The sequence below is a fragment of the Silene latifolia genome, chromosome 2 (genome assembly GCF_048544455.1).
Source record: "Silene latifolia isolate original U9 population chromosome 2, ASM4854445v1, whole genome shotgun sequence".
NCBI lineage: Eukaryota > Viridiplantae > Streptophyta > Magnoliopsida > Caryophyllales > Caryophyllaceae > Silene > Silene latifolia.
Window position 1 is genome coordinate 179,632,496 of NC_133527.1, and position 14,372 is coordinate 179,646,867.

Below are 14,372 nucleotides of genomic sequence, written 5' to 3' on the forward strand. Positions count from 1 at the left end.
TCCCCATTTAATCCATCCTATTAATTAACCCATATTAATCTTATCTTTACTTTCATTTATCTTATTTTGATCTTTTGGAAGGGCAACCTGTTAAACAGGTTACCCCTTTGTTTCTCTTTATCTTTCTTCACCAACTTCCATAACCAGTTACATTTCTAAAACAAACCAAAATAAGAAAAATTGAGCACTAAAAGAACAACACCACCACCACCTAGCTTAATCTTCTTAGCAATTTTGCTAATCAACGTAGTGACGTAAGCACCTTGCTTCCCTTCCTTAGCAGCTTTCTCTTCGACGTTAAGGGGAACGATTCACTAGAGCTTGTCACCACACCGCCATTAGCGTCACCGAGATCGTCGTCGTCGCCGTCCCTCAATTGCCACCTATTTTACCAGTAGTGGGTGCGTGTGTGTTTCTCTGAAACTCTAACCCCAAATTGATTTGGGAATTTTTTTTAATTAGGGTTGATAACTTAATTAATTTGGGGAAAATATCAATCTGAAATTTTTTAATCATGGGATGCAAAGGTTTGTGAGTCTAAGATTCGTGATTTGGGTGGCAGTGGTGGAGATGGGTAATGGTGCAATGTGATTGATGATGATGGAATCAGTAGCAATGACCGGTGATGGTGACAAAGTGGTATTTTAATGGCAAGGGTCAGTTTGGGGGAGATGGTAGTACGTTTATGGTTGAATTGAGGCGGGAATGAGAGATCGATATCATGCAGCCATGGTGAAGATGAAGTCAGAAAATTAAAAAAAAAAATGAATGTTGAAGATGAAGATGAAGGAAGATTGAAGAACCAGAAAGATGAAGTCTTTTAATTTTTTTTTTTTAAAAGAAGGAAACCTGCTAATAAGTAGCAATAACCGGTTATAACAAGTAAACAAGAAAGCTGGTGTAAAATAAGATAAATGATAACAAGGAACAGATTAATATGAGATAATCAATAGGATAGATTAAATGGGGAATGAGAGGCTTAGGTTGGATTATTGTCGTTAAATAACCCTAAAAAAAACCAAATTTAAATATCGTGTGTATAACTCTAATGCACGCAGTGTATAACTTTAATAGACAAGATGTATAACTTTAGTCCAAAAATACTTCAATAACAATATATAACTTTGGTGTTTTAAGTCGTAAATTGTATAACTTTAGTCGTATAACCCAATTAAATTAACAAATTATATACAAAAATAAAATGTTGGTGAATGACTCATGAGAATAACAAATTATATGCATAAATCTAACAAAAAAACCCGTAAATCTAACAAAAACCGTAAATAAAACAAAAAACAAAAATACAAATAAAACAAAAAACAAAGAACAATAAACAAAAAACAATAAACAAAAAACTTGAATAACAATAATAAAAACCAAATAACAATAATAACAATAATAACAAATAACCAAATACCAATAATAAAAACCAAATAACAATAATAAAAACCAAATAACAATAATAAAACAAAAAACCAACCGAAATTTTTTTACAAAAAAAAAAAAAAAAAAAAAAAAACACAAATCTGAAATTTGAAACTTGAAATTTGAACGAATATGAGGACTTTTGTGACCCGGTTTAGGGCTTCATTTTTGAAGGGGTTGCGGGTTGGTTTGGGTATGGGTATGGACGGATCTAGGTCGAGGGTGGTGAGAGGAGTCGAGTGGTGGTTCTTGGTGGCCGTGAGGGTGGCTGTAGGTGGCGGGAAATGGGAGAGAAAGAGGGATGTCGGGTTGGTTGTGGTTGTTGATGTCGCGGGAAATGGCCACCCTTGAAACCACCGTGGCGGTTGGCAGTGGGAGAGGAGGGCGGCGAGGAGAGTGGTGGAGTGGTATAGGGCAGTAGGAGAGGAGGGTGGCGAGGAGAGTGGTGTTGGGTGGTGGTGGGTCTGTGGAGGGAGGGAGGTTTTCGTGTGGGTGGTGGGCAGAGGTCGATGGTGCGGCAGTGGGCAGAGGTCGATGGTCGATGGTGCGGTTGTTGTGGGTCCGGTGGTGGTGAATGGTTGTGGAAAGGTGGTTTGTTATGGTGGTGGTGAATGGTTGTTGAAAGGTGGTTTGTTATGGTGGTGGTGAATGGTTGTCGATGAAATTGTTGTTGTTTCTTTTTTTTTGGTTTTTTTTTTGTTGGTTTTTTTTTTTGTTGATTTGGGTTTTTTTGTTTTTTGAGAGAATGAGAGAAAGATGAGAGAGAATGAGTGTATGAGAGAAGTGTGAATGAATGAATAATGAGGAAGTGAGTTGGGAGATTAGAATGGTGGAAGAGTTGTACACAATTAGGTAGAGTTATACACAATTAGGGAAGAAGATTAGGGAGGGAGATTTGTAGCCCTCCATTGAGATGTAATCTCATCCCTCCATCCCTTCCATCCAAAGGCCCTTATAAGGACTTAGGGACTCAATGGATGTAAGGACCTTAGAAGAACCACTATATATATATATATATATATATATAGAAGAGATCAAGTGAGTCCACCCAATTTCATTGAGTCCATAAGTCCTCATAAGGGCCATTGAAAAGATGAGATGAAGGGATGAGATTGAAGGGGAAAAAGGGAGGATTAGTGCTAAAATTAGGGAATCAATCCTAATTAATCACTTTCCCTCACTACCATCCCTAATCAAGACCTAATTTCACTATAAAACCCTTCTTTTTCCACTCACTTCTCTCTCATCTCACAATTATCCTCCCCCCCCATCTCTCTAAAAACCAAAAAAACTCAATTCCTCTCAAAAATCCAACAAAATTCAAAAACCAAATAATTCAAAAAAAAAATTCCTCCCTCTTCCTCACCTACCCGACCCCACGACCACCGCCACCTACCCACGCCCACCACCGCACCACCACCGACCCACCACCCTCCTCTCATCCTCACCAACACCGACCCACCACCCTCACCACTCCAGATCTGAGCCACACCCCAACGCCCGCCACCACCCACACCGACACCCACCCCACGCCCACCACACATCCCCCACAAAAACCTACTTCACTCACCCCGACTCCCACATCTGCCTCCCACCTCTTGTCCGTCACAGCAACGGCCCCATGACAACCACCACCACCAAATACAAAAAAAAAAAAAAATGTATTATCGTAAAAGACCACAGATTTACCACTAACCACCACCACTACCACCAATACCCATACGCCGCCATCCACCCTCCACGGAAAACCAGCCTACAACCCGAAAACTCCCTCTCCTTTTTTAGATCTCCACCACAAACCACCACCGCAACACACCACGGCATATGCCGCACCACCACCGCCAACACGACTGCCCCCCTCTCTCACCAACACCACCGCACCGCCACTACAGCCCCTGCTCCCTCCTTCCTCTCTCCGTCGCGGCTCCACAACCAATCACCATTTAGATCTCTTTTTTTTCTTTTTTTTTCTAATTTCTTATGTTTTTTTTTCTGATTTTTCTATTTGATATACCAAGTATGATAGGATTACTAACATAAATTAGGCTAGTCGTTTTGCTTTTCTGTGTTTTGGATCTTCTTTGTCTCTTTTTCCTTGTTTGGCTATGATTTGTTGTTTGCTGTTTACTTTGTTTTAGAATTTTTTTGTTTGCTTTGCTTTTCACGGTTCAATGCTTTTGTGGGATTTGTGTTGTGCTTTGTTTCCTTTGTTTGCTTTTCACGATTTTATGGGTTTTTTTTTTTTTTTTTTTTTTGTGAGATTTCCTTTATCCTAAATATCGTATTGTTATATATTTCAAATCTCGTCTTGTTATTATATTGTTTTGTTTCAGATCTGGTTTTAAAAAGATACACTCGTATTTCTTTAAATTTCCACTCGTATTTCTTTACATTTACACTCACATTTCTTTACATTTACACTCACATATCTTTACATTTACACTTGTATTTGTTTACATTTACACTCACATTTCTTTACATTTACACTCACATTTCTTTACATTTACACTTGTATTTGTTTACATTTACACTCATATTTCTTTACATTTACACGCATTTTTCAGATTTACACTTGTACTTCTTTTTTACATTTACACTCATATTTTTTACATTTACTCTCATATTTTTTTTACATTTACACTCATATTACCTTACATTTACACTTGTATATCTGTACATTTACACTCGTTAAAATTATATAGATTTGTACTCATATTTTGTGTGGATATGAGTTGGTGGTGGAGGACGACGGTGGTGGTGTTTTTTGGTAGTCGGACTAAAGTTTTACTCGTAAAGGACAAAAGTTACACTTATAAAAGACCAAAGTCACAATCAAAGGACCAAAGTTACACTCTTAAACCTTCAAATTTACACTTAAAATACAACATTTACACTCGTAAAACATCACATTTACACTTGGTAACATGTTAAGATTATATAAATTCAAATTTGATATAGAAAATTGCCTAAAAAATTAAATTTATACTCTGAAAATATTTACATTTACACTTGCAAAACATCAAATTTACAGTCATAAAATGTTAAAATTATATAAATTCAAAATTTCCGTCACAAAAAAATTAAAATTACACTCTTAAAATATTACATTTACACTCGTAAAAACTCACATTTACACTTGTAAAATGTTAAAATTATGTAAATTCAAAATTTCCGTCACAAAAAAACAAATTTACACTCTTAAAATGTTACATTTACACTCGTAAAACCTCACATTTACACTTGTAAAATGTTAAAATTATATAAATTCAAAATTTCCGTCACAAAAAAATCAAATTTACACTTTTAAAATGTTACATTTACACTCGTAAAACCTCACATTTACACTTGTAAAATGTTAAAATTATATAAATTCAAAATTTCCGTCACAAAAAAATCAAATTTACACTCTTAAAATGTTACATTTACACTCGTAAAACCTCACATTTACACTTGTAAAATGTTAAAATTATATAAATTCAAAATTTCCGTCACAAAAAATCAAATTTACACTTTTAAAATGTTACATTTACACTCGTAAAACCTCACATTTACACTTGTAAAATGTTAAAATTATATTTCCGTCACATTTACACTTGTAAAACTCATACAACATTACATTTACACTTCTGAAATCTAAAACTCAAAACTGATTAATTAGGGGCTAGAGAGAGAAAGAAAAATTAATTAGTGTGTAGAAATTTGATTAGTGGTAATTTTTTTTGGTAATTTTCAATCTCAACCACCCATCTCAATCCAACCATCCACATTTTTTTCTTTTTCTTTTTAATGGCCTTTAATCAAATTCATCTCAAGAGTGTAAATTTTAACATTTTACAAGTGTAAATGTGATGTTTTACGAGTGTGAATGTAACATTTTAAGAGTGTAAATTTGTTTTTTTGTGACGGAAATTTTGAATTTATATAATTTTAACATTATACAAGTGTAAATGTGATGTTTTACGAGTGTAAATATAACATTTTAAGAGTGTTAATTTGATTTTTTGTTACGGAAATTTTGAATTTATATAATTTTAACATTTTACAAGTGTAAATGTGATGTTTTACGAGTGTAAATGTAACATTTTAAGAGTGTACATTTGATTATTTGTGACGGAAATTTTGAATTTATATAATTTTTAACATTTTACAAGTGTAAATGTGAAGTTTTACGAGTGTAAATGTAACATTTTAAGAGTGTAAATTTGATTTTTTGTGACGGAAATTTTGAATTTATATAATTTTAACATTTTATAAGTGTAAATTTGATTTTTTACTTGTGTAAATGTAACATTTTAAAGAGTGTAAATTTGATTTTTTGTGACGGAAATTTTGAATTTATATAATTTTAACATTTTACAAGTGTAAATGTGATGTTTTACGAGTGTAAATGTAACATTTTTAAGAGTGTAAATTTGATTTTTTGTGACGAATATTTTGAATTTACATAATTTTAACATTTTACAAGTGTAAATGTGATATTTTACGAGTGTAAATGTAATGTTTTAAGAGTGTAAATGTAGTATTTTAAGAGTAAATTGGTCCTTTGAGTGTAACTTTGGTCCTTTATAAGTGTCACTTTTGTCCTTTACGAGTAAAACTTTAGTTCGACTACCAAAAAACACCACCACCGTCGTCCTCCACCACCAACTCATATCCACAAAAAATATGAGTGCAAATCTATATAATTTTAACGAGTGTAAATGTAAAGATATACGAGTGTAAATGTAAAAAATAGGAGTGTAAATGTAAAGAAGTACGAGTGTAAATGTAAAGAAATAAGGGTGTAAATCTGAAAAATGCGTATAAATGTAAAGAAATATGAGTGTAAATGTAAAGAAATACGAGTGTAAATCTAAGAAATGCGTGTAAATGTAAAGTAATATAAGTGTAAATGTAAAGAAATACAAGTGTAAATGTAAAGAAATACGAGTGTAAATCTGAAAAATGAGTGTAAATGTAAAGAAATATGAGTGTAAATGTAAAGGAATACGAGTGTAAATGTAAAGAAATATGAGTATAATAAATATATTTATTAGATCTAAGAATAAAAATCATGATAATACGATTTTTTTTCAAAAATCTAGTATATATTTATTAGATCTACGAAAAGAAATTTGAAAAAAAATATAAAACTAGTGTAACTTTAAGAAAATACGAGTGTAAATGTGAGAAAATACGAGTGTAAATTTAAAGAAATAAGAATGTAAATGTGAGGACATACCGTGTAACTTTAAAAAATCAGATATGAAAACACCACATTTACACTTTCATAATAGTGTAAATTAAAAAAAAATGAAAAGTACTAAAAAAAGCCCAACAAAAAATGAAAGATGAAAAAGGAACCAAACAAAACAAGATCTGAAAAGTAATTCTAAAAAAAATATATAACAAGACGATTTTTTATAAGACGAGATTTGAAAAATTATAAAACAAGATGATAAATTTGAAAATCTTGCCCACAAAATATATCATAAAGTCAGTACATAAACAACCAATCAAAAAAGGTCTGAACATGACCTTATGGTGTGAGTTTCGTAAAAGCATAAGACAGTGGGCCTTTTTTTTTAGAAAAAGCAATTGAAGAGCACTGAAGTACTAACCAAATGCGAGATCAGCACAAAAAACCAAAAAAATAAATAAAACAAAATTTAAAACCCGTTTACTCGACCTCCCTCCTCCTCTTACATTTGAGTCCATGAGTTCTCATCCAAGCCATTGGATGAGGAAGATGGGTGGTGGAGATCAAAACACAAAAAGGTGATTAATTAGCCAAAAAAACACTCTCTCTTACTACCTTAACTAATCCTCCCTAATTATCACTAATTTCACTATATATAATTTATCATCACACCCATTTATCTCTCATCTCACACAATTCATTCACCTTCTCTATCAAAAAACCCAATAAAATCAAAAACCCAATAAATTCAAAACCTAAAAATTCAAAAAAAAAGTCCCCCTCTTTTCCTTACCAACCCACCTCCTCAGCCGACACCACCTCCTCGGCCGCACCACCACCTCACCCCACCCACCACACCGCCGCACACCCCACACCTCACAGCCACCACCGCCGCACGATCTCCTCCGCATAGCAACCACCACAGCCCACACTCCCCTCCCTCACCAGCCACGACCGCCACCTCCACTCCTTCATCAGCCACCACCGCACACACTTCCACCGCCCTCCCCTTCTCTTTTTTCCAGATCCGCCACCCTCCTCCCCAGCCGGCTCCATCCCCACGCACCCACCACCCCCATGCAACACCACTCCCTTCCACCTCGCACCAACGACACCACCAACCATTGCCTTCCCCTCCCCTTTCTTCTCCTCCTTTTTCGATTTTCAGAGCTGCCATTTTTTCTTCTTTTTTTTTTTTTTTTTTTTTTTTTTTTTTAGTTTAGTGGGTTGCGGTGGCTGGTGGTGTTGTTATTGCTTTTTTTTTTTCTTTTTTTTTTCTATTCTTTTTCCTCCTTTTTCGATTTTCAGATCTGGCAATTTTTTTTTTTTTTTTTTTTAATTAGTTGCCTGGGAATCTGGGATGGGGGGTGTTTTATTGTTTTGTTTTTTCTTTTATTTCTCCTTTCTCTTCTTGTTTTATTGTTTTGTTTTTTCTTTTATTTCTCCTTTCTCTTCTTGCTTTCACGATCAGATTTTTTTTTTTTTTCGTGTGTACATGTATATTATATAACTTTTTTCCGGTAGTAAATGATTTTTTTTTTATTTTTTTCAGATTTTGTTTATATTTTTTGTCTTGTTACATGCATTTTTTTTTGGGTGTTAGTATGACATTAGGTATAACTTTTTTCCGGTAGTAAATTACACTTTTTTCCATTAAATTACATTTTTTTTTTAGTTAGAATTACACTTTCTTCTGTTAAAATTACACTTTTCTTCATTAAAATTACACTTTTTTCTGTTAAAATTATACTTTTTTCTGCTAGAATAACACTTTTTTTGGCTAAAATTACACTTTTTCTGCTAAAATTACACTTTTTGTTGTTAGAACTACACTTTTTTAGCTTAAAATTATACATTTTTCAGCTAAAATTACACTTTTTCTCCTAAAATTATACTTTTTGTTGTTAGAATTACACTTTTTTCTGTTAAAATTACACTTTTCTTCATTAAAATTACACTTTTTTCTGTTAAAATTACACTTTTTGTTGTTAGAATTACACTTTTTTCTGTTAGAATTACACTTTTCTTCATTAAAATTACACTTTTTTCTGTTAAAATTACACCTTTTGTTGTTAGAATTACACTTTTTGTTGTTAGAATTATACTTTTTTCTGTTAGAATTACATTTACCTCTATTGGACTAATGTTACACTCTTAATGGACTTGGTCATATTCTCATTGGACTAATGTTACACTCTCAATGGACTATGGACTGTGGACTGAAATTATACTTTTCTGAACTAAAATTACACTTTTCTGGACTAAAATTACATTCTCCTTGACTAAAAATAACAATCTCATTGGACTGAAATTACACTTACCTGGAGTAAAATAACACTTTATGTCATTAAAATAACACTCGTAAAATGCTAAATTACAATAACTTGTGATAAAATGACAAAAATTCAAAATATTATTCGTTAAAATCACTCGGAAAAGATTGAAGTTAAACTTGTAAAACGCTAAATTCTCGAAAATATTCCTTAAAATTACAATTTTTGCTGTTAAAATTACACTCGTAAAATCCTAAAATGTCGAAAACTTGTCTCGAAAAAAAAATGAAAAAACCCGAAACAGGAAAAATGTTAACAAAATTTTCATAAACTTTGAAGTATAAGACAAAATATGGTGTTAATTGTGTATGATAATGAATTAGTGAATGTATTATTAAAACTAGAGAGAGAAGTGAATTAATTAGTGTTAAGTGTATTTTTTGCTTTCAATCTCAACCTTCCACCATGCATGATCCAAGGTTTGTGGGAGGGACTTATGGACTCAAAAAAAAAGGGACTTAGAAGAACTTTGCTCTCTCTCTCTCTCTCTCTCTCTCTCTATATATATATATATATATATATATATATATATATATATATATATATATATATATATATATATATATATATATATATATATATAAAATGATATAACATTCATTAAGATTAAGAATTCAAGAGTAAGATGAAAGGTTGAAATTAGGTTACGAACTTACAATGAATGGGAGAAGATGAAAAACAAAAGTGCAGTAAATGCATAATAAAACATCTTGAATGTGTTATTATTATTATTATTATTATTATTATTATTATTATTATTATTATTATTATTATTATTATTATTATTAGAACTTAATTAGACATGAAATATTATAGCATATTAGGAGGTTTTTGAGAGTTGTCACATGGCAATTAAATACTAATCAGGTTAGTCTTTTAATGGTATTTTATAGATGATTTAGCTAGTCATTTAACTATATTGTATAGATAGAAATATATCTCAACGCGGACATCGACAATCCAAAGGCATTTTGGCAAAAAAAATTGGGGAAGATGATATTTTGAAAAGGGTTATTTAATGGGAATACTCTAAACTATGAGCGTCCTTCTCAAAATACTCCGACCTATGAATTAACTATGAATATTACCAACTAATGCACTCCTTCTCTTGTAATAGAATTCCCCTCTTTTTTACCTGGTGCAGCAGGTAACCTTTGCGGTGGGGCCCATTTTTTTTTAATAAACAACTTCATTTCTTTCCCCATTACAACTTCATCTCTTTCCCTTTACAACTCCATTACACTGGCTCCAATTTCCCTGCTTTTTTTCTTCTCTTATACAAAACCCTTCTCTCTCCAATCTTTCCTCTCTCCAAACCATAATTTCAAAGTCACAGCAATCCATTGATTTGCCTAATTAAGTTACACAATAAAATATTGTCTTAAATGAATAAAAACACAACAAATAAGTACTTCACCTTTTTCGAATTAAAATAAGTAATATACAATGCATTGCCTTTGATTTTTCCTTAATCATAATAATATTAATATACTATCGCGCCTTAAAAACTCAATCCCACCGGAAACGACCGCCCCACCAACCCAGCAAATCCTCTATCACCGCCACTAATTCCTTGCTTTCCAATCATCGACATATTTGATGCATAAACTAAGAGCCACATAAATCTCGCCTGAATTATAATCGAGCCGCCATGATTGAATCAGAATTGAGCCACATCCAATCATCATCGACACCATCACACAACCATATACATCTCGCCTGAATCATAATCGAGCCGCCATGACTGGAGCATCGAATCCCATTCCCGCCTCAATTCAACTAAAAGCAGCAAAGTTGAGCTGTCCACCATCGATACTCACCATCGAAAAACCCGGTTCAACTACGCCAACGAAGCCGCTCTACACCGTACCATGACCATCGTGACAATAACATCCCATGGTCACCTCAAGCTAAATTGACTTTTACCCCAAAATTGATATAAAGGAAAGGAAGGTAATAAGAGAGATAAAAGAATGTGTAATAAGAGAAATAGAATGAATGAGGTTAAAATTTGGGGGTAAATTTGTGTGTTTTAAACTGAGACAACATGTGTAACAGGTAACCCTTCCACATATTCTATTAGGTGATAAATGATATGTTAGTTGATAGTATTCATAGTTAAATGTAAGTATGTAGTATTTTGAGAAGGATCCTCATAGTTCAGAGTATTCGTGTTAAATAACCCTTTTGAAAATTGTATATGTAGTTGATTCATATGTGGGTGGAGTAAAAGAACAGGAGATTACTAATCCAATTTTGTTTTTTTTAAAGAAGGAAAAAAGAGTGGATTAAAAAAATAATTTATTGCTAGGTGACTTTTAGTCGATGTCTACGTGACATTTATAATCCTAGGTGGCTTTTAGTCGATGTTTACGTGACATTTAATACGTGTTTCAAGTAGCCTTTTAATAAAATTTTATAGATTAGAGTGACATGCGAATTAAGATGTGGCATTGCAAATGCATACGTGGCTTTTCCTTATCCTACGTGGCATTGTCTGCGTGGCCTTTTGAGGCTAGCCTTTTAATAAGATTTTATAGATTCACTAATAACATACCATTACACTATTGAACTTATTACGATCAGATAGGATATATGTTATAATAATCATATGCAAACGTTAATTAAAATAATCTTTTTGGAACATAAATTTTGCAGAACTGCTATCTGTCCTAATTATAAATTTTTGATTATATAAATCATTTTGAAATTTTAAAACACATCTTACTATCGCAAGAACTTCTTTTGCAACAGTTGCATAATTAGATTGTGCTGGATTCCATTTTCCTGAATAAAATCGGACCAAATATTCTTTTTTATCCAAAGGATATAAAGTTAAAGTGTAAGAAATATATATTATTCGTAAGTTCTTCATAATAGAAACAAAACACTAGTGGATATCTTCCATAAACATTGTCAATTTAAATTACGTAAAAAGTCTAATAGAGAGTATATAAACTTACACAATTATAAAATTTAGAGTAATATGCCCCCTCTGTTTTTTTATATATGTCATTCTATTTTTTCGAGACTCTCCCTTTTCTCTTCAATCTCTCTTAAAATATAAAGAAAAATATCATCAAATACAATCATAAAGGTTCCATGATCTATGTTAAAGATTGTTACTATAACTATGCAATTCCATTTAAGTACAAAATCAAATATTTTTATTTATGGTATAGATTTATTACTTATTAGTGACAAATATTGTGCAATTTATCCCCAATGAGAGTGGTGGGGAGCAATTAAATTAGAAAAAAATATTGACAGGTGATATGTGATTTAGGCGGGACTATTTTGAGGGTTCTTAATCTTTTAGTTTAAGGGGATTATGATTGTTCTCCCACATATTTTAAAGGGAAAAAAGATGACAGTCTTGCGTTGGAATTCCTGGAACTTCCAAAACAAAATTTCTTTCGTCATTTCCAACTTACGTAGTAACGTTGGTGCTCCTTTGAAGTATCAATCATAGCGCGTTACAACGACATGGAACATACTCCACGGTCAAAGAGAAATGGATAAGCCTTGAAATCGTGTCCAATCAAACAATCAAATTGAATTGTCCATTTTATTACAAAAGCTTTTTTCTAACCAATAATTACGACGAATCGAAAGTATAACACTAATTCTCATTGAAAACGGATATTTTTTGTCACAAGCTGAAGACTGGCCAAATGTCGCCATTTTAACGACAAAATGTGGCCATTTTAATGACAAATTATTATAGCTTAAGCAATTATTCTGGTAACTTTTTAGATAAAATGATTAAATTTTCGTCTTAAATGAGTCACATTTTACCCCGTCTTCAGCTTGTGACAAAATGTACCCGTTACAAGCAAGACGCTTTGAAACTATAATTTGTCTTATCATGATAAATTGAGTTTTATAGCATGTTACTTTTCCTTGAGTCTATCAAGACTAGGGTTCTCTACATACTCGTATTTTTTACTTCATCTAGAATACATTACGACTACTATCACTAGTGAAGTTAGGGGGGCTAGAAGGGGCGTTCATCCCCGCTGGCGGATGAAAATCGCAAAAGTTTTAGTTGAAATTTTTGAAAAAATTTCGAGTTCCCCTTGTTAGAAAAGAGAAGAATAGGTTTTGAATGTTGTTATTGTATTGATTCAACGAGTACAATATTTATAGTATTTACATGTAGAAGAAATAGGAAAGCAATAATACAATTACCTAAACTATGTCCTAAATAATTACAGAAAGAGAGCAGATCCACTGTCCCATTTTATGTCTCATCTTGTGTCTCATCACCTCTCCTATTGACACATTAGCACTTTGATATATAATATTACCATTTTTATTATTTCAAGTGTGATGTGTCAAAATCTTAAGGGAATGAGACACAAGATGTGACATAAAAGTGGGACAGGTGATCTCTACTGTTACAGAAAAGATGCTAGAACTAACGACCAAGTAACATATATATGGAAAATATATACATCATTATTCTAATGATTAACACGCCTCCGCAAGATTGACGTGTCTGAGGACAAGCCAATCTTGGAACAAAAGTCATTAAACCGGGACCTTGACATTGGCTTGGTAAAGAGATCAACAAGTTGATCATTACTTGCAATGTGTTGGACACGAAGCCTTTGAGACAGAATCCGTTCACGAACAAAATGAAAAGCAATAGCGACATGTTTCATACGAGAGTGGAAAACGGGATTCGCCGAGTAGTGTGTAGCACTCAAGTTATCATAGTAAAGAACAGGAGGATTGGACGGAGTAATGCCAATATCACGGAGAAGGGCATGGACTCATTCAAGATCAGCAGTCGTGTCAGCAATGGCACGAAATTCAGCCTCCGTAGTAGAGCGAGCTAAGGTGCGTTGTTTATGAGAAGACCAAGTAATGGGACTACGACCAAGATAAATAATATAACTAGAGGTAGACACGTAATCATCCTTATCACTATCCGCATCACAATAAGTATGAAGGAGAAGAGGAGAATTGCGATAAAGTTGTAAACCAACATTTAACGTACAATGTAAGTAACGAAGTAAGCGCTTGACAGCAAGCCAATGAATGTCATTAGGAGCGGACATGAATTGAGCCAATTTATTAACCGTGAAGGAGATGTCGGGCCGAGTTAGAGTAAGATACTGTTGGCTCCCGACCAATAATAACACGATAATCGGAAGGATTTGAGATAGTTGTGCCATGATTACGAAGCAATGGAGAATGATTGACCATAGAAGTAGGTAGAGGTTTGGATTCGTTCATCTTGTGACGTTCCAGAAGGTCCAAAATATATTTGGACTGAGTGAGAAGAAGACCTGCGGAATTCGGTGTAACTTCGACACCCACAAAATAAGACAGAGGGCCTAAGTCCTTCAACGAGAAGCGATCACCAAGAGTAGTAATGAAGGATGTTAGACGATGAACTAGTACCAATTATATAATCAACATAAACT